Genomic DNA, 20613 nt, shown 5'->3' with positions numbered 1-20613 from the left:
CTCATTCGCCGCATGTATACGGCTTGTTGTAAAATCTGAGAGAGACGAAGTTGCACAAGTGAAATAGCACACGCAGAGCCCTAGGCAGTTCCTCATTTTTATGGCGAAATAACTCGCGAGGCTCGCAAATTGGCAAACTTTATGTAATAAATTTTTCCTCTGCAGGCAGTTTCTCGAAATATTTTTAAATAAGAAAAAAAATTAACACAACGTTTTGACGTGTTTTGACATACGACCCTTTCTTCTAATTCAGTTTGTGTCAAAAAGCGAAAGTTGCTACACAGACGCACAGCCGTCTAAATTTAATTACCTTTGTTTAATGAGCATTTCCCGCATGTTTTCGCAGCGCACGCCACCATTCTTCTTCGCTGCCTCGCCCCTAACTTGGTGTGTATTTTAATTTTCCATGCGCTTAATTGTCACTTTCCCCTTCTCATTCCAGCTAATGAAATTTGCCAACTGCCCTTTTCAAATGCTTCTCTGCCGCACCGCGTTGTCGACCGGCTTCGTTTTAATCGAGGGCATTCAGCTCACGGCTCTCTTTTTTCAATTTCATTGTTCCTGATGGCAGGCGAGCATAAGTTGGCATCGCAACAACCAACTCTTCACTGGCAAAAATTCAGCAGCTCTAATAATCATTCCAACCGGCTGGACTCGGCCGTTAATTCTCTTGACTGCAGTTCAACCCAAACAAGTGAACCAACGCGTCGGCAAATGGGCTGTCTAAAGTTTGATGAATATTTGTTTACGAACATTCTGTTTCAGGTAATTCAAAAGCATTACAAAGTAGAAAAATATTCATGATATTAAAAATTAATTTAAGTTGAAATTTTTTGTAAAATTTAAAGAGTGCAGTGCATAAAATACATAATTATTTACAACATAGCGTATGTTAATGTTTTTTGGTTTTATTTGAAATAATTATATGTTATAAAATTTAAAATTGTATGTACATTTTATTACAAAATAATATGAAAAGATAATAAAAGTAGCATAAATTTAGCAAATGAAATGGAAAATCGCAATTTTGTAAGTTTAAGAACATTTTTGAATGATGAAAAAAAAGGTAATTTGGCTTACATTTTTATTTACTCTGTAATTAAGGAGCGACGCTGCAACGGAAATCAGAACCTAAAAGTCACCTTTTTTTAACAAAAAAAAAATTTGTCCAGACCTCTCATCAGGCTTGAGTTTAGGCTACTACCGGAAAAAGATTTATATTTTTAACGATCTGCTTTGTAGGCGGATTAAAAATGAGCAACGAGGGGAAAGCTTTTGAAAACTCGGGGCTTTTCAAAATACAAATCCGTCATTTGTGCCCTTTTCAGACTCGGCACATTTGCATGACCTGCTGCGAGGTTTGCACGGCGGACGAAATCATCACGCGCAATTCAGAAAACTTGGCGGGTTAAAGGTAATGCTCGCGCACATGTACATGTATGAAAGAGAGGAAAAGGCAGGGTGGATAAATATATCTCGGGCAAAAGTTGGTTTCGACCTGCAGGGAATAAAGCTCACAAGTGGCGTCTGCGAAATATATAAAGGCGGCTGGAGAAAATTTTGGGGTCTCGCGCACGAGAGTCGTCCATTGTGAGAGGGCTGCGCCTTGAATAAGAATAGAGCCGCCGAAACCGCAACACACGAATACTCGAACCGAGAGTGTGTGCTGGCAAGTAATTTGAGAAGCCACTTTGGCTCGGAAGGCTTTTACTGCTTGTCTTGCCGCGACGTTAACAATAAATGGAGCAGCTGGATGTGTGCAGGAAATGAATGTCAATCAGCGCAAATTGGAATTGATTGCAATGGCCGCCGTGTGAAAAAAGAACAAAAGAACACCCCAAATTTTTTAAGCTCAAAGTCAATGGGAAATATATTTTGGTTATTTTTTCTTTCTGTGAAATCCATCTCGAAAATTAGATACAAAAATCACTTTTATTTATGCTGGATTGGTTTAAATAATATAAATTGATGAATGAAGGATTTTTACTGACTGATATTCGCAAGAATCCAGTAAATTTTATTTACGAAATTTACTATATTATCCAATTAAAAACAAAAAACTGCTGGAGAATTTTGAACGTGCCTGAAATGAGTTTGACGTTTCCAGCTGAAATTGTCTGAAATATCCTTTCAACATCTCAACTCTGCCTTTCTTAATAATATCCTACGTAAGCAAAAAATCTAATATAAAATTATACCATTGCGTTCTGTCAGAGATGAAATAATTTTCTTCTGTTCGCCGAAATATTCGCTAATGATCAACCTGGGGGCTAAAAAGAAAACACCGCGAATCGAGCCTAATTAAGCTTCTTTCCATGGCATATAGTCAAAATAACATGAATTTTACCCCTTTGATGTCCTCAGAAAAAGCGGCTGACATTTGCTGGTTTGTTTGTTATTTTGCTGTGAACTCCCAGTTTGTTTATTTTTTCGTCACGGGATACAATAATATTAGGCCTCGGTAATTAGCCCTAAATGGAAGGCATTCATTTCTTTTCTCCCTGTGGGGCGAGCGTACGTGTGGTGAAAAATATCCTGCGCGCGCGTGTGGCCCTGCGGGAATAAAAAGTGACGCATAAATTTCTAGTTGCTTCTCTCTCGAAAAGAATAAATTCCGTTTTACACCGGCCGTGCGTCCTCAAAGTGATTCTTCCCGATGAAAAAGTGCTCGCTGTTGGCTTGCTGTGTCGGCGCCACGCACGATTTTATATATGGCCTCAGCTTTCTCCTATTTCGCGAGAGAATGTAGCATTGAATTTGAAAATTTTGCCAGCAAAAAAGTATCTCTTTTCGGCTGACGGGAGGCCTTAGTATATTTAGCGAATTGATCATGATCACTCGCCCAGTTTGAATCAGCAAAGCACTGCTGTGCGATCAGAGATAACCAAATTGTGTGTAAATGTTTATTTTTGCTCTCACAGTCACAGTAGCTTGTGTAAACGAGACCCAGTTTGGTTTGCTTTTGAAACGGGATATTTTTTATTTTGCTTTTTTTCTCCTTCAATTATTTGTATATCATTTTTCCCCAAAAGTACCTTTTTAATAACAACATATTTTTTTATTGTTTTGATTAAAAATTTATGTTTACAATGAAATTTATATGTATGGAAAGATGATTCTCAAATTCATCGTTGAAAATGTTTGAAACTCACAAATTATGTATATTTTACACCAAAGTAAAATAGGGAATACGATCAAACAGCCAAACTATCTAGAGCGTGCTTTTTCAAAAGAAAATCCAGCTTTGCTTTGACGAAATTCAAACGACCTTAGAAACCATATAATTTGAGGGCTGTTTGAGAGAGTTGATACTGCCCATGCAAATCAGGATTTTCAGCTCAGTCTGCTGTTAGTTTTCAAAGCATGTATTTTTAGTTCAAATTCTGAGTAACAGTTTGTTATGAGAGCGGATTACCAGTTGTGTGTATTCAATTGTATGTTGAATAGATTTTAGCAAAAGCGACGCCCACACGGATCGACCAAATGCGAGTAGCACACAGACAGGTGATACGTGATACCATAAATGTTGTTGGTTATGTGAGCTCAATGAGCTTGTTCTATAAATAATATATTTTGAGAGAGAGATGCGTTATGTGGATTCCGCTATTAATTTAAGGTCAAATTAAGGTAACTTGTCGGTGAATGTGACAAAATAAATTTTTTCTTGTGGAATCATACATTGAAGCAAGATTTTAAAAGGGACAGGGAACTATTATATAAAATTTAAGTCTAAACATTATTTACTCATCTAAAACTTGTATGAGCTTGCCAAAGTTGTCCTAGAAGGTAACATCTTTTTATTTTTTATTAAGGCGTGCATTTTCTTGTGACAAGTCGCCTCTACCTTTCTTTAGCTCGGCCTTTCCCCGAAGATCACGTGGAAAAGAAGTACAAAGCGGGATTATCAGAGGATTTTTTTTCTCCTGAAGGATAGGACAAAACACCAATCCGACCGAGCTTTTGTTCCCACTGCTCCATTTTGCGCATTAGTGGCATGTTACGAGTGGTGGAAAAAGGAAAAAGAAAACAAATCGTTGAAAGGAAATGCTGAGCTTTTTTCCAAAAATCGGCTTTTATTAACGATGACGACCGCAGGTAAAAGCAGAGCACCAAAGAGTAGTACTGAATAAAAAAAATAATACAAAAAATTTGAAAAACAGCCAACCAAAAAAGTTGTAAGCGCCCAGCAATGTGTCTGTATTTATTAGAAAATATTGATAACGGACGTTTATTTGATGGTAAACTGCAAAAAAGGGAGCATTTTTTCTGTAAAAACCTTTTGGCTGAATTTACACAAAACTTAACGAAACTAATGAATCATTTTTCATTGAAAATCCATCCTTATATAATTATATCTTTTAGTATTCCTTATTCCATCTACAGTTGCAACAAACAAAAACACATCATTTATGCTTTATAAATGAGAAATTTATGCAAAATTCTTCTCAAGGTTATAAGGTGTGTAAAAAACCATGCTTCATCGTATTTTAAAATAAATTCTAAATTTAAATTTAGATTCTTAAATCAACACTTTTTCAAGTAATTTAACCTTAAGGGATTTTGCAAACTATCCCTCCATCTGGCACCGCTCCTAATTTCTAGACTGATTAGCCGAGGAGCACTTTGGGCTCTAATGATCCGACCCGAGGCCTTTCGCTCCTGAGTGAGGCAGGTAGACGAGGTATGCTCTTGACGTCTAGTGGCGCGGCCGCCCATAATTGAGACACACGTCAGCCGGCCGACCGAGAGAGACACAGAGAGAGCGATTTTAATAATCAGATGAGATAGGAAGGACATTATTATCTGAGCCAGTTGACCCGTATGATGCATGGGTGCCCGCAGACAGTAACAAATGGAGCGCCTCGGGCTGCTCAGTTTAATGCAAACCCACCGCCTCTCGGCTCAACTCCATGAGCTGCAACGCGTTTCGCCGGAAAAAAAAAGAGCAAAGCTCCTTTTTGCCGCCGTTCCATTCATCTTGCTGGCGGATCTTTAGCGCGAAAAAGTGCGAGCGAGGTTGCCAGCGTGGGCTGAGCCGTTTAGAGAGACCACTCGTCGCAAATTGGGATTTACGTAGGCCATTAGCATAATTGAAGCCGATTTATCATTTTGCTAATAAATGTGAGAGCTGCATTTATACCGCGCCTAGTTAGCTTATGTCGAACAGCACTTTTCTCAACTTGCAGTAATTATTTTTTCCACTTCAATTATGCAGATTAGAGATCCAAGAAGTACTTCAGCTGAGTATCGCAATCTCTGGGAATTTCTAGAGGAATTGACTTAAAAACAGAAACATGAGTCCCACCCAGAAGCGAAATTTAAGAGGTTTCAAAGAAATTACAGTTTGTTTCATCGTTTTTAAATGACACCAGAAATTTTTTAATATAGAATACAACTAAAAGTCTTGTGTTTCAAATCAATGGTAATTTTCAATTTTTAGCCTTTCCTTTAAATCATTTAAATGTGACCAATGTTTTAAATTAATAATAATTCTCAATCAATACTGCTATTCCAATTCCCAAGGTAAATTGACTTAAAAAAAATATAATGAAAATCCTTTGCAAATTTAGATAAAATGGATAAAATGACAAATTCCCCTCAATAAGATCTTTCCTATATTGAACCACAAAACTTGCATGTGACATAAAAACCGATCTGATAGAAGCGGGGACAAAAGGATCTTTAGCCCCGAGGAGTTGAGTTTTAGGCAGGCGGTTTCCGATGCAACCCCCGTGGCCTGGATGCTCCCTCACGCTTTCTTTGGCAAACGCGAGCAGGGGTTGAATGTGGTTTTGTATTCAGAATGTGTCGCAACTCCTTATGCGGATTCCGTATTCATGCACTCCGCAGTTAACGTAGGGTTGTATTAGTAGATACAAAAGCAGCAGCAGCAGAAACCTGCTCCTTAATTCGCAGCGCCTGTGCATCTCCCCAGAATTTCAATTTCCTGAAAATATTCTATCTCTCGGCACCAGATTGTTTTTATTTGCGCCACGCTTTTCATATTCAATATTTTAAGTCCGGCGAAAAAACAAAATTTTATACTTTATATACAGAAAAAAGCCATTTGGCAGAGAAGCGTCCAGCGCGGCGAGTGAAAAATAATAACGGGCGCAAAATATCCAAAAGCACCAAAGCAGGGATCGATAGCATACACTCGAGAATTTTTCGGCGCGCGGTGATTCAAAAAGGGAAAAATTAAACAATATCGATTGGCGGGTGGGTGGTAAAAGCATTGCGGTGGAATTGGAGTGTCACAAAGAGTGGCCCACCCGGAGGACCAAATAAAATTATGGTGCGGCTGATGAAACCGCGCTTTGATGCCATGTGTTGAATTACAACAGTGTCGGCCGCAATTTGTTTTATTTATTTCCCGTGTCTTGGTGCTCTCACATGAATAAGGGAAATGACTCTGTGCGTGTACACAAACTAATACGTTTCGCAGAGTGGAGAGACGGACGGACGGACGTGCCCTCGGCATACATTTGTTTCGAGAGAGGGCATTATATATTTTTCTGCAAAGGGCGAATTCAACCGCATCCTGGCACACCGCACTTTATGGCCGCATCACTTTGCCTCTGTGATTTATAAGAGTGGAGAATGAATATTCGCAGACTGAGAGAGGGCGCGCGTGTAAAAAAAAAGAGTGGGCTGCTTTTGAATTAAAATATTATACACACGTGCTGAAACGAACGTATCCATTAAGATAAACAGCGTTGTTTATACACCGGACATATTTGTCATGTTTGGACGCTGCTAGCGAAAAATGATTTAAGCTTTGAAATGTTCTATTTTAATAAATAATTTTTTTTTTCATTTATCCCAAAACATCATCCTTTGAGAATGGTGAATATTATAATCCTTTGGAAAGATTTAGTAATGATAAAATGAGCATCAAATTGAACGTTTTTGCGATTTTTTATCAAACGAATTGCATATTCCACAGAGCCTTATTTTTTTTATCCAGTATTTTTTTTTTTTTTTTTTTTTTTTTGAAAATTCGAAAATGTAAAAATTATATACATCAAGATTTAATATTTTAAAATTTCCTGCAATTTCCTGTAGTATGTAAAAAAAGATAATTATTTATTATCAGTATGTGCAAGATCAAACGTAAACGAATTTTTATTGCTTATTTATTTTTCACGGAAATCTAAGCTAATAATATTTTTGGTCATACTCCATCTCCATGCATTTATAACACGGAGTAAATTAAATTGGAGTTGAACTAAAAAATAATAATGTAAAATAGTGTTTTTTTTTCATCATTATCAGAATTTAGATAATTACCGATTACATCTAAATTAGTTTTATGTGAATAAAAATAATTATTTGCTACTTATTTTATCAATTCCATTTACCTAGAATGATAAATTTTAATGAAAAAAACATATATATAACTCAACTATATATAATCTTTTTTTGTCTCATTCTATTTGTAACATAATTTTATTAAATAAAAGGCAGAATTTTACTTGGAATCTGTTCAGAAAAAAAGAATTACAGGACCCGGCCCCTCGCACAACATTAATTCAAAACTAATGGTCTTTTGTTTATCGGAGTGGAGCCCCCCATGCCTCTTACGTCCAAAGTGTGCAGTGGCCAAACAAAACAAAAGCTCTCGCTGTAAAAAAAGAGCCCAACAGAGGTCACCAGCATTACGAGTGGATGCACGCGGAGAATACAAATTCGCGACATTATCTCTAATGCAGCGAGCGACGGCATGGAGAATGAGAGTTGGGCGCACAAAGGCAATCAGACGGGCACAAAAAATTCGTCCCCTGTTTTCCGCGGCGACACATGCGCGTGCCATTTTTGCATGACGATTCGCAAGTGCTGCGCCACCGAATTGCCGTCGCGAAATTTATTCGCTCTATGTGCGGCGGCAAGTGGATTTGCCAAATCCATCACGCGGTATCGCAGAGTCCACGCACGTCCCGCGCGGCCGACCCACAAAATCAATCCTGAACGCTCGAGACCCAACCTTCTCCGGCTGCAATTACACTGACAAGCCCTGCGACGGTGCGTTTAGTTTAATTTGATTCGCCGGCCAAAACTGTCAAATTAACCTGTGGGGCAAAAAAGGCCCTCTTCGATTTTCTCCTCAATAAAATTTATTTTGTCGCCATTTTCCACGTTTCTGTTAATTATTTAGGACACTAAAATTATATTTTCACTTAAAATTTGACTACAAATTTTTAAGATTTAATTTAATTTTAACTCAAATTGGTTTTTCTCTAAATGTAATTTTTTCAGATTATATATTTGGCTTCATTGAAAAAATTCAAAGCCTTTTATTTAGTGCTTTAATGTTATTCTGAAAGTTAATTTCAAGAAAAGTTTTGTCTCATTGTCAACAGGCAAAATCTCCAAGCAATTTGTTATTTACTCATTTATTAATTGAGTTGAAATGGGTTTTGAAACCTATTTTGTCAAATAAGTGATTTTAGGTAATTCGAAGATCTAAACACTTCAACCTAATATTTTAATTTTAAAATAAGTGATTAAGATAATCACTTAATTTTGCTATTCTTAGTGCCAAAATTTTTATATTAATAAATTTTACTTAACATAATTATTGCAAGATGCACTAATTGATTTATAATCTTGTTCCTGAAAGCTTGGTTTAATTTTTTTTTTTTTTTTTTAGTTAAATGAATTTATTATTCTTATAAATAGTGAAACAACCGAGGAATAATAATATCTAGTCAAAATTTTCAATTTCTTTATGAGCAGGTCAAAGGCACGTCCCTCGCGTCAGACCCTCTTCCGCTTGTATTTTCCCCCCAAATTCTTTGGTTATTTTGGCTGCGCTGTGTGTGTGCTTTAGGTGCAGTTGCGGTGTATATCGACAGCGAAATTAACCCGAATGCCGCGGTTAGCTGCGCAAGCAACTTACGGCCTTTCTCATCATTAATCGAGCTAATTAACATCCGACGGAATCCCCGAGGCCCACGAACGCCCTCCCATATTGGCTCCGAAGGGTGCGCCCTCAAAAGCAGGCGCTTGCTGAATAATTAGTGCGACTACTTCACTTGGGTTGCCGTCGCGGCTTCGGGTGTCGATTTGGACCCCTTTGATCTTGCACCCAATAAATGGGAACTCGATGGGTGCTGCTTTGAGCATCCGATAACTTATTTTTTAGCGTCAAAGGAAAAATACACCGGTGGCTAATTTGGGGTCGATCAGGTTTGCGTAATTGGGATAGTTTCATACTCAGAGCTTTTTGTTTTACAAATAAATTATAATTTTATTTTTTCTTATTATTGAATAAAAATTCATCGTGTTTCAATATAAAATCGGCTTTTCTTCGGTGAGTTTTTTAGTTGTTTATTGTTTCATAGAAAAATAAAAACAAATTTTCTTGCTTTGCTTCAAAATAATAAATGACTTAAAGAACATCAAGGAGAAGCCGATTTAAATGCAAAAAACATGAATTTTATACAAAGATGAGATCAACATTTGTAATTTATTTATGTATCAAACTAAGCGCTTTAATTAAGGCAGAAACTCTCCGAATTACGCAAACCTGATCGAACCAGAATTAAAGCTATCAGTTTACTTTGAATTTGTTCATACTTTATAAAAATTATTTAAATAAATATAAATATGTGTTACTGTCGTGTCTGATCATTTAAACAGTATATTTCTCTTCTTAACCTCAAGCTTTAAAAAAATATTTCCAATCCGTGATGATAGATCCTTGCATATAAAAATAACAAGGTCAGCTAATTAAACGTTTTCTGGTTACAGATAAGTCTTTTGAAATACAGAATAACCCATTTTTCGTTCATTTAGGAAACAGTGCGCACTGAAAGGGATAGAAGCTTGAAATAAAACCTCAAAGTTGGAGCGCTGGTAATTTTATCTGGCCGTTTCAGCGCATTGTGAGAAATTAAACCACCTCTGCGTCTTCAATTGCAGGCCGCGTTTTAATTTTCTCGACCACATCAAAAGCGTTTATTTTCGTTTGCAGCACATTGTGCGCCAAAATACCGACGGGAAACCACATAAAGCCGCCAAAATAAAAGCCAAGCAGTTTTTGTTTCCTTACGAGCCGGTTTTAATTAATGTTCTCGGCTGGAGCACATTAAGCTCTGGTACGACTTCTTTGCAATTGGCGAGCCGATGCGTCTCTAGATTTGAGTTTGTCCCACAAATCCACCCATGAGGGAGAATGGCCATTACTGTGCGGTCCTTTTCGCCGCCGACTGCTGGCGTCCGCCAACCTAACAAATAACCCTTTCGCTCAAATTCCTTTCCCAAATGCCAGCAGTGCCAGTTTGTTTTGGATCACGCCGAGCTGGGAAAAAGTAGTGTGCGGTGCTTCCATTAGGTTATATTGAATTATTGAATCACTCTCTTTCATTCGACTCCAACAAATAAGTGATAAAAAAACTCGTTTGAAAATTAATCAAACAGAAGACTGTTTTTAGCTGTACAAACGTTTATTATAAAATTCTATAATGTGATATATCTTTGTTTTTTACCAACAATTAAATTTCTGCCTCCCAACAATTATTTATCTTTGTAGATGTAAAGATTTTGGACGATTACAAATCAGCAATTAAAATCAACAAAATATAGAGCCTATTAATCTATTCAATCATTTTCTTCAATTTTCTATCCTGAAATCTCTAAAACCATGACAACATTATGTAAATCATAAATTTAAGCGCTCCTAATTTAATGAAATTTTCTTACAATTAGGTTTAAAAATTAAAGATTTTTCCACAGCTGAAATTGAACGTTTTCAATTACGCACAGTCCACACAGATCCTTTTCGAGATGAAAAAAAAGAAAATGATTGGGAGACTCAATTTAATTCTCTTCCACACACCTTCACCCTTTGATACGCATTCGAAAGTCAATTTACTCTACTTCAGCTGTTTGATCCGAAAAGACGACGAATCGATTTGTCTGTTTGAACTGGTGCCGAAAGGCTGTTTTTGAGCTGCGGCTTTTTGTATTCCATTTCATCCAATTCGCGGATCCGCACATCAAACGACACGTATTTTATTCAAACACGCATCAGAGAAATTAATTTCAGCGGCGGCCGATGCTTTTATTCAGAATCTGCCAATGTTGGTTGGGCAAAAATTTTGTTCGCGCAGCAAATGTGTTTTGGTACAAATGCAAAAATAGACTATCACGCCGCGTCAGCATGCGTTTTGGATTCAAATCTCTCCGCCAACAACATCAATATCTAAAGCTAAATGGTAAACAAAAATCTAATATTTCACGCGCTTTCAATAAAATATTACGGCCGTGTTGTTATCGCAGATTTTATTTATCGCACTTTCCACGCTGCAGGCGCAAATTTATCTTGATTAGAAAGCAGTAAATCCTGCGCTTCATTGCTTCGGCTGATAAACTCTGCAAAAAAAGTCTGGTGCCCATTTCGCCAGAAGTGGTTCTCAAATATCACGGAAATCGTCCATCCGTGAAATATGAAAATTTCAGAGACGAAAACAGCAAAGAACCTTAATAGACCTACTCAAAGATTTTATGATACAAATTGCTATTAAACTAAGAACTTCATCAGTATATAAATAATAGTTACAATTAATTTGCTCAAACAACTAGAACAACGAATTGTGTAATCATCATTGTGCATCTATCCACTGTTATAGTTACTTTAAATAAATATTATACATGTATATTTAATTATGTGCTATAAAAATTTAAGCAAGTTACCTCAAAAGATATTTGGTATCAAGTTAAACAAAAATTATAAAAATAGAAAAAAATTATTCGAACTTTTAAGTCAATTTAAATATAATATAAAAGTGATACTAGAAAGTTGTTTTTTTCTTAAATTTTGTATTCTTTAAATGTATTTTTTAAGCTGTAGCTTTACTTCCCTGTGTAAAAAATTAACTTTTATATTAAAACAAATACATATCGCTCTTATTTGAAGCTTTTATAAATTTATACAAATTATTTGCGAGAAATTTACTACGCATTTGGGTAAATTAGCGCCATTGCGTTGAAGCAGCACTCTGTTGCTGATGTAATTATAGTAAATTGTTAATAGAAGCAAAACAAACGGGGGAGCTGGCGCGGCCGGCGCTCAATAAATTAATTTCGCCTCCGAGTCTGCAGCGAGCGCCCAAACTCAAAGAGGGCCCGCAGCGTAATTGTTTTGATTCAGAGCCGTCACAAAGCGGCCCTTTGGCAATTATTGCGATACGTACGTAGCAACAAACATTTGTGGAATCTGCAATTGTCAACCATAGGTTGCACAGACGGACATTGTTCACAACCGACGTACGGCTGGTGCGACTGACAGCTCAGCACACACAATGTTATTTGTGGCGCGGTGATCAGCATTTTAATTGATTCATTATCTCGCGGCAACCGGCTTTTTAATCAAATGAATACATTATGCAGTTCTGCCTCCCAGTAATAATGACTCAGTATATCAATCTAATTTATGGCGAATGAAGTCTGGCTGAAATTCTACTCCGGTGTGACCAATAAATTTTTACTCAATGAATTTAATTAACTACCATAAATACAACTCAAATGTGTTTAAATGTGACTTAAAATTATCTATAGCTAACCAAATTTAATATTTATTTTAACTTGAGCTAAATTGGATATATTTTCATTTTTATCTTTATAAAGTAATTTCGTATACTAGAATAAAGCGGAATAAAGAATTTTGTAAGTAGAATTTCACAATGAATATTTGACTTTGTGGTGTTTAAATTTGACTTTTCTTTTGGTGGGTTTTTGCAGCCAGCAGCCAAAACATAAAGAGCAGGATATTGTATTTTTTACTACAAAACAATGAAAGAGTGAAAAAACATCGAAGAAAGGCAGAATTCAATTCCAAACTAGTTGAACAAGGAAATATAGAAATGCTGATGAACTTCATTTGTTTCCAACTGAAAATATAGAAAAATGAACAATGGAGTGAATTTATAGTTTTTGTTTTCAGTAAAGATGGCCATTTGAATGTATGTATTAAAAAAATATGCAGACACGACTAGAGGAAATTTTGTGCTGTTATATACGTATAATTTACAAGAAAACATTAACATGAAGCCTTTGATCAAAAGGTGGTCAAAAACTAAAACCGAAATTTGAATTCATTAATATTGAAAATCATCTGGACCTGGAGACCAAAAAATTCTTCCAAAATTATATAATTTTACTGCTCATATCACGAAATCAAGAAAATTTTAAATTTTGACAAATTTTATCACTTTGTCTTGAAGAGATCGAGGATCCTTATAAATCGATTTATCCAAATTTGAGATACAAATTAATCGGTCTGAAGATCTCTTCTGTATGCTTTGCGGAAACATTAATTTAAAAATTTGGACTAATGTATTGAGCTTTGATGCATTTCAATTATTTCCAGGGGCTAAAAATCGTCAGCGTCAGGACACTCGACACTCCTCCACTCTCCCATCCACTCTGGGAGTAAATGAAAATGGGCATCCTTTTCGCAGTTCACTCTCGCTCTCTCTCATCGCAAGAGTCACATGCACGCGTGGAATTCCTCTCGTCGGTCGCCGAGCCTAATGAAATTCCGTTCTCATTAAATTTGCTCAAGTGCGCGCCGCGGCACTTCCTTCACGTGCCTCCTATGGGAATTCGTTCGCATCTTGACGACAATCGGCATTACGTGAGTGTAAAGGCAGCAGCCAGCCTTTGACGCTCTCGCTCGCGTTTCCTTCCCACACGACTTTCGCCCCGTCAATACAAATTAAAATCCACTCGCGGTAATGACTTCAGGCGCATCTGTTGTCACAACGACATTTTGCTGTTTGTTCAGCTCCTTTTTGAGATGAATTTAAGATTATTTAATTGAAAAAAACTTATTTTTTAGATTAAAATATTATTATTTATTGCAACTCATTGCAACCAGACAAGGCAGTTGAACTTTAAAAGAAAAATTTGCAAACTCTAAATTACTTTTGGAGTTGACATTCTTGGTCAACAAAAGTTAATTTATAAATAGAAATATTTTCATTTACTACAAATCTGAATTTTTTTCAAATAATTTTATTGATATTCTAAGTAATAATAATTTTCTAATACATTCTTCTACAACTTATTCCATTATTATTTGAAAATCAATCAAGTTTGGTTTCCAAAAAAAGTTCACGTAAAATTCGCATCGCTGCACATTTTCTTCATAAAACTGACATTTTGTTACAAACTGAATAATTTATAGATTTATATTCCTTTTGTCAGATTTTTTAATAGCATTTTTTTTTTTATATTTTGACATATCAATAAGGAGAAGACGAAGTTGGGCTCTCGTGAAAAAGTTTGTTTTGCAACGACTGCTCTTGGGAGGAAATTGCTCTTTAATATGGGGTCGTGAAGGGCGAAAAGTTTGCAGAAATGTGCTGTAAATATCTTTGTTCGGCGAAACGAAGTCTGCCTGCCCAGGTGAGGCGGAGAGAAAAAAGCGGGCAAACGGCACTTTTGTAGTATTTTCCCAATCAGCGCCGAGCCGCACAGGTGTATGAAGCGAAAGCACCTGCTCGCCATAAAAAGAGCGGCGAAGGGTTTATTTTGCTGCAGTGGAGAGTTGGAGAAGAATGTGCGCGCCTCTGGGCCGACGATAGAATATCCCGCAAGGCGCGTCTCAATTTATGCCCCTTAAAATTTCAATGAATAGAAACTCGTCCGTCGAAAGAGCGGCCCCATGAAATATGCATGAGCGAATTGCCCTGGCGCAAAAGTGCTCCCGGAACTGCCAAATCGTAGAAAAAAATTGCTTAATTCCAATCTTGTGGTTCTAGTTCCCTTTCAATCTCAAAGTATTGTAGAACTTTCTGCTTCGTCAATTAAAAGGGTTGAATAAAAATGACCACAAAATGCAATCCGAATCGATTTCAGTGATTAAAAATTTTGAAACATTGAGTTAATTTTGGAATTTTTTACTGATGGTTTATTTTAAGAAGAATTATTTTATCACCTAATTACGCTGGGCAGCGAGTCTTCTCGCCCTTTTGGGACAGGAAAATCCCACCCCTGAACGGCTCAATTGAATGTAAAGAATGTGGACAAATATACAACCAACAATACGTTCATAATCGAGTAATTTGAAAAGACTTACCTTGTGGCGAGTTTCACGGCTTCCACGCGTTTCATCCGAATTTGAGCACATCATTCTTCTTTAAATGGACTTTTGAGGGTTCTTGCCGACTATAGAGCACAGTTCAAATCACTTCAAAAGCACGCTTTCATGACTATCAGCACAGTTTTTGATGAGATTATAGTATTGAAATCCATGGGAAAATGGCAAAAACAGATGTTTTATAAACACTCTTCCCGCCACATCTGGGGCCACCACCTGATTATTTCCCTCCAGAAATTAACAGATGATTGTAACAAGTCACGTGATTGGTCGGCCAATTGCGTTCATTGTTTGTCAAATCGGGTGATAAATCACACCACGAGGTTTTCATTCTGCCACCTGTGCCATTTTAACGCTAATTTCTTCCAATTAAGTTATGAAAAGGTCTTTAAAGAGATTTCAACGTGTATCTTAAGTGTTGCGGAATGATTTTGTGCCATGAAAAGTCGGCGGAAGTAGCGAAAATCGGCGATAAAATTGCCAAAACCGGATTCACTGGACCAGGACCTCCGAGCTGGCGTACGGCAGGGGTGAGTTTTGTTTTGAGTTTTAATTCTTGTCACACCTGATAATTATTTATTACAGCGAGATTTTCCCGTCCCAAAATGGTGAGAAAAACACGACCCTCCGCAAGAGTGAACCACCCTCCTTAGATTGAAATGATCTGAAAATAACTTAAGGTATGTATCAGTATGTATGTATCTTTACCGTTAATTGTGTCACGAATTTGGGCATAGCTAAGAAATCAACTTTTTTTGATCGCCCAGATTGTGTTTTGTTAGGAATTAAGGGCAGTTGTCACACAATTGGGCACCCCTCAAAGTGCATTAATATTTTCTTATCTGGCATCCCTTACTATTTAGATAATTTAAAATGTATAAAAAAATTATTTTTACTATAAATGCTTGTCAAAAGCATTTGATAAGAATATCCAGAGGCAGTCCATAAAAGTTTAAATTGAATTTTATTGAAAAATCTAGAGTAACTTTCCATCAGGATGAAATTCATTAGGAAGATAGTCAGAAATTTTGCCAGCTTCAAAATTAAATTACCAGTTTAATCCTTTGAATGTTTTTTTTTTTAAAATTAAATTGTAAAGCTCTAATGCAAACATGCCCTATTTGGCTCAGATAATTGGAGCTGTCGCAGATAAATGAATGCATTATTCGAGTGCAAATAACCGTCCTCGATTCGCTATGAAATCACTTGATAAGTATAGTAGTGGAAACACACTGAAAACGGTGCAATTCACGTGAGAGAGCTGCGATTTCCCGAGTGCATTCGAGAGTCAGCGAAAAATGTGGAGCACCCATTTGGAGCGCAATGGATATGTTCTCGGCGCGGCAATTACACAGGGGCAATGAGAGCGCAGCGCCTGTCAATTGCAGCTGCAACCATTTTTACTCGGCTGCTCTACGATTGTGATGTGTTAAAGAAAAAAGCTAGGACACGATCTAGGTAACAAAATCAAAATAGGGCAACGTGAGGCCCCTTTGGGAAAATGCCGTGCTGAGAGAGCTACAAGAAAACTGCGTGTGTGCGAGAGAAGCAAGCTTAAAAAACATTCGTACATTTATGTGTCCTCCAGTGACTTGCTATACACGTGAGCTGCAAAAGCTCCAGTTTATAACGAATGAACAATTTATTCAACGTGCCCGAAATATAAAGAAGGACTCGTACTTAATATGATAATCGATTCCTACAATATTTCTGCACACATTAAAAAATATTCACCAAACATCAAAGAATCAAATTCTATTTTTAATATTTTTTACCTTCATTTTATTAATAAGAGAAGAAATTTTTTCTATTGTTAAAGAATTCTAGAAATAATCCAATAAGTAGCACACAAAATCAAACATAAAAATTTTTAAAATTTTTAACAAAACTTTTTTAGTTTTATTTTTTATTAAGCGACGAGATTGAATATTGCTCTCTAGCATATTTTAATTTATATTCTGTTGGACAAGTACAAAGAATGTCCAGTCTAGAGTAAAAAATTAATTGGCATTTTTCAATCATGGTAATGTTTCGGATCATTCGTTGCAAAACTGTTGCTCCAGTTAGGGTAAAAGTAATTACTTAGCATCGACCACTGCAATATAATACAATGCATAATGGAAATAATTTTTTCGCGCGCCATTAGAGAGAATGGCTGTCGCGCGTAATGTGATTAACGAGCTAATTGAAATGGTAGTGCAGCTTGTTTATTAATTTGTCTCTCTGCGCGCAAAACACAAACACACACGCTTCGCTACAAACCAAAACGTATACATTTGAATTGCCAGACACGCCACTTCGGGCTGATATGAGCCGCGCAGATTATTACTAATGCACTTTGTGTCGGTTCGCATTTGCACACACACATAGCATGATACAAACAAGCACACAGACGTGTTTACAATATGACTGTTGCACTCGGTGTAATTCGATATGGGCAAGTGAGAGACAATGGCGCCGAGCTATTTCATAGCTGAGCGATTGCTCCGATTCGAGAGAGTGAAATTGTCCTCAAGCGAGGCACGCTTTGATCTGTAAGTGTAAAGGCAAACCGCGTGTGAGATGCTCCAATGTGATTGTTGCCTGGGCTGAACCTGAATAAAATTATTAGCTCAAAACAATTAACCTACTTTTGAGCTCGGAGGATAAGTCACATTTTTCCAGTGCAAAAATTCGATTTTATCACAATTTTGAAAAACTACTACATTTTTTATTTATTTACATTATTTACCTAGCTGTATTCTTAAAAAGGAGTAATGGAAATGATGGTTAAAATTTTTTGATGAACTGTTTATTGACTGGCGAACAATCTTATTATAATTCATCTTTCAATGGATCTTTAGCAAATTTTTTAATATTAATTTAAAGGTAAATTTTTTTAAACTTTCAATGAACAAAGATTTTTATTTTAATTTAATCACTTTTTGTTTCTGAGAAATATTTTGACAACTTTTTGTAATATTGGGTAGACTTAGAGGCTTTTATGCATGTATTAAAGTTTTAATTATGCTTTTCGACGATAGCTTAATCAAATTTCATTAGAAGCTTTCAGTAAAATAACTTAGCCGGAGTAAAATATCGTATAAATATTTTAAAACATTGAGATTTTTCTTCTTTGAAAATAGGTTGTATGGTAAATTTTAGAATAATAATATGTTATCCTTTAACAGAATTGAGAGAAATTATTAAAAAAGACTTTTTGCCGTAGTTTGCTTAATTACAAACAAATTACGCCACTTACGGTGGAAATTGTTAAACACAAGACTTAGGCCCTAATTTTTCCTATGTCTTACTCAGTCTTACTTTATGAAGAATAAATAGATTAACCAAAGGGTTAACTTATCTTTAATAAATTAATGTGAATTAATGTAATGTTATTCCCATAACTTTTTTCTAAAAATTTAGAAAAAAAAATCTCTTTTTATATAAAATCACAAATATCTGCTAATCAGGTTCCTCTGATCTAAATAATAAAATTTAATTATATAAAAATAGAATGAACCAAAACCTATTATCCCGCTCTGAATTTTTCTGACTACAAAGAACAACAAATTATTGTGCGATTCGTAATGAGCTTGTGATATTAATATGAAAAGAGCAATGGAGCGCTGCATTCACGATTGCCTAGTAGCACTCTGCACCGTTGTAATTGGCTTCCCTCTAATTCAGCGTCGCGCACAAAGAGACCGCACCCACCCTGTCTCATCAAAGGGTGGAAATCGCTCTCTATTTGGTTGCCAGGGTCAAATGCTTATCACGCACTACGCGTGCAAATTACTCGGCTCGTTACTGACGATGCAGCACGGCCGCATCGAAGGGGGCAAACTGACTTTTATTGTAATAATAAAAGTTGTTGTTGTGTCGTCTTGAGATATTGCTGTGTGCGCTTATGAATAACGTGACTACTGATCTAATGATATTCCGCGACGTGCCGACGACGAGCAGATGACTTTACAGAATACACAATAGCGCCACACTCTGGTATTAAAATTTCCTCATTTGCCAGTAAAACGCGACATTGTTTGCCCCACTGCTGCGACCCTTTATTGTTTGTGTTTTGCGTTCTATGTTATACACGCCATGGGCAGGATGAAATTAAAGGGCTTTTCAATGAACGAGAGATTAAATTTCTGCACGCACTCGACCGTATGTATTTATTCATGCGTGATGCCAAAGATACAAAATTGAATTTGCAGCTGCCGTTCACCACTGCCTCTTTTTCATCAAAAGCGTAAAATATTGACAGGCAAAAGTTCAATTCTTTTTAAATTAATCACTACAAAGAAATTTCTAAAACCGTTAAATTAAAAAATAAACTGCAATTCAGCAGCAGAAAAGAGAAATTTGTTCATTTCAGTAACAAAATCGTGTACAAAAATTAAATTATTTGAATATAAATTTCTGAATGTAAACTATGCATTAAAAATTACTATGCATTGATTTAGGAATCACGCTTCTTTTGATATATTTTCTGTTAAAACACCTGCTTTATATGATGAATAAATTAACAAACGTAAATGTAATAAAAGTTTGAAAAGTTTCCAATAGGTATTTTTATCTACAGTCACATATTTTTCGCAAATGAAAATTAATTTAAACTATAAACTTTAACTATCTATTTCTTGAAATCTCGTTATCAAAGATGATATTTTTGTAAAAAAAAATTGATCTATTCGAAAGGAAGGGATCAAGTTTTATTTTCACCCTGCAATTTACACAAAAATAAATAAATCTATAGATAATCTCAATTAACATTCGCTTTTTCATCAAAAGAAATTGGAACAAAAAATAATTACATTTAAATTCATTTCGAGAGCCAGTACCAGAGAGAAGACACTCGTCTGGGACTAGTAAAATCATTTATAACTTTTGAGCGGCTATAATTACTACGTAGTTGGTAAGACCCTTCCAGAGAGCGGTCGGCGGAAAAGGGTGAAAGCTCAAGTGGGCAGCCTGCTCGCTCCAAATGCACATTGCTAATTGTTGTGGCAAAGACATTCTCGCTAAGAGTTAAAAGACCGGATTTCCTGCACTCTCCCTTGAGAAAGGGTCTGGAAGGGAGAAAAACACCAAAATCACCCTCCGACGGAATTAGGGGCAACATTTTAAAACCAGGCAAATTAGTGAAATTAGCTCGTTTTGGCGCAAATTAAAATGGCATTATGCTCTTATTTATTACAAGTTTTCGAATTGGGCAAGGCGATGCACCCTAGCGTCGGGGTGGACAAGCACTGGGGCGAGGGTGTGCACCCTTGTGCCATCTGGGGAAGCTGGAGCGCCGCTTGGGCGCTGACAGATGGCGTGGGCAGCCACCCTTAGCGCGAGGGGATGCGGTGCGCGGCATGCAGTAGTCTGCGCCAAGGGTAGGTCAGTTCCTCGGCAATGCTGAAGGGACGCGCGCGCGAGGGTCGAAATAATCCCCTTAATCGTGTGTCATGACGCAATTCGCGAAGCGTCCCCAGGGCGATGTTTGTCAATACACTCACACTCACCTATGCTACAACAGA

The 20613-nt window shown here is 36.6% G+C and overlaps 2 protein-coding genes across 5 annotated transcripts in view; one reads left to right on the top strand and one right to left on the bottom strand.

The window, feature by feature from the left end:
* LOC132203584 (uncharacterized) overlaps nt 1-15299 on the bottom strand; it is a 139301-nt gene extending 124002 nt beyond the window's left edge. For all 4 annotated transcript variants that reach the window (XM_059631458.1, XM_059631457.1, XM_059631462.1 and 1 more), the window contains exon 1: nt 15086-15299. The gene's annotated coding sequence lies outside the window, so the exon portion shown is untranslated. The remainder of the gene's footprint in view (nt 1-15085) is intronic.
* Nucleotides 15300-15426: 127 nt separating this feature from the next.
* Nucleotides 15427-20613, top strand: part of LOC132203029 (gonadotropin-releasing hormone receptor) — a 53981-nt gene continuing 48794 nt past the window's right edge. Inside the window, exons 1-2 of the mRNA XM_059630452.1 lie at nt 15427-15636; nt 15692-15786. The gene's annotated coding sequence lies outside the window, so the exon portion shown is untranslated. The remainder of the gene's footprint in view (nt 15637-15691; nt 15787-20613) is intronic.

This window comes from Neocloeon triangulifer, unplaced genomic scaffold (genome assembly GCF_031216515.1).
Source record: "Neocloeon triangulifer isolate White Clay Creek 2 clone unplaced genomic scaffold, ASM3121651v1 ptg000017l, whole genome shotgun sequence".
Lineage (NCBI taxonomy): Eukaryota > Metazoa > Arthropoda > Insecta > Ephemeroptera > Baetidae > Neocloeon > Neocloeon triangulifer.
This window is presented reverse-complemented; position numbering and strand designations above follow the sequence as displayed.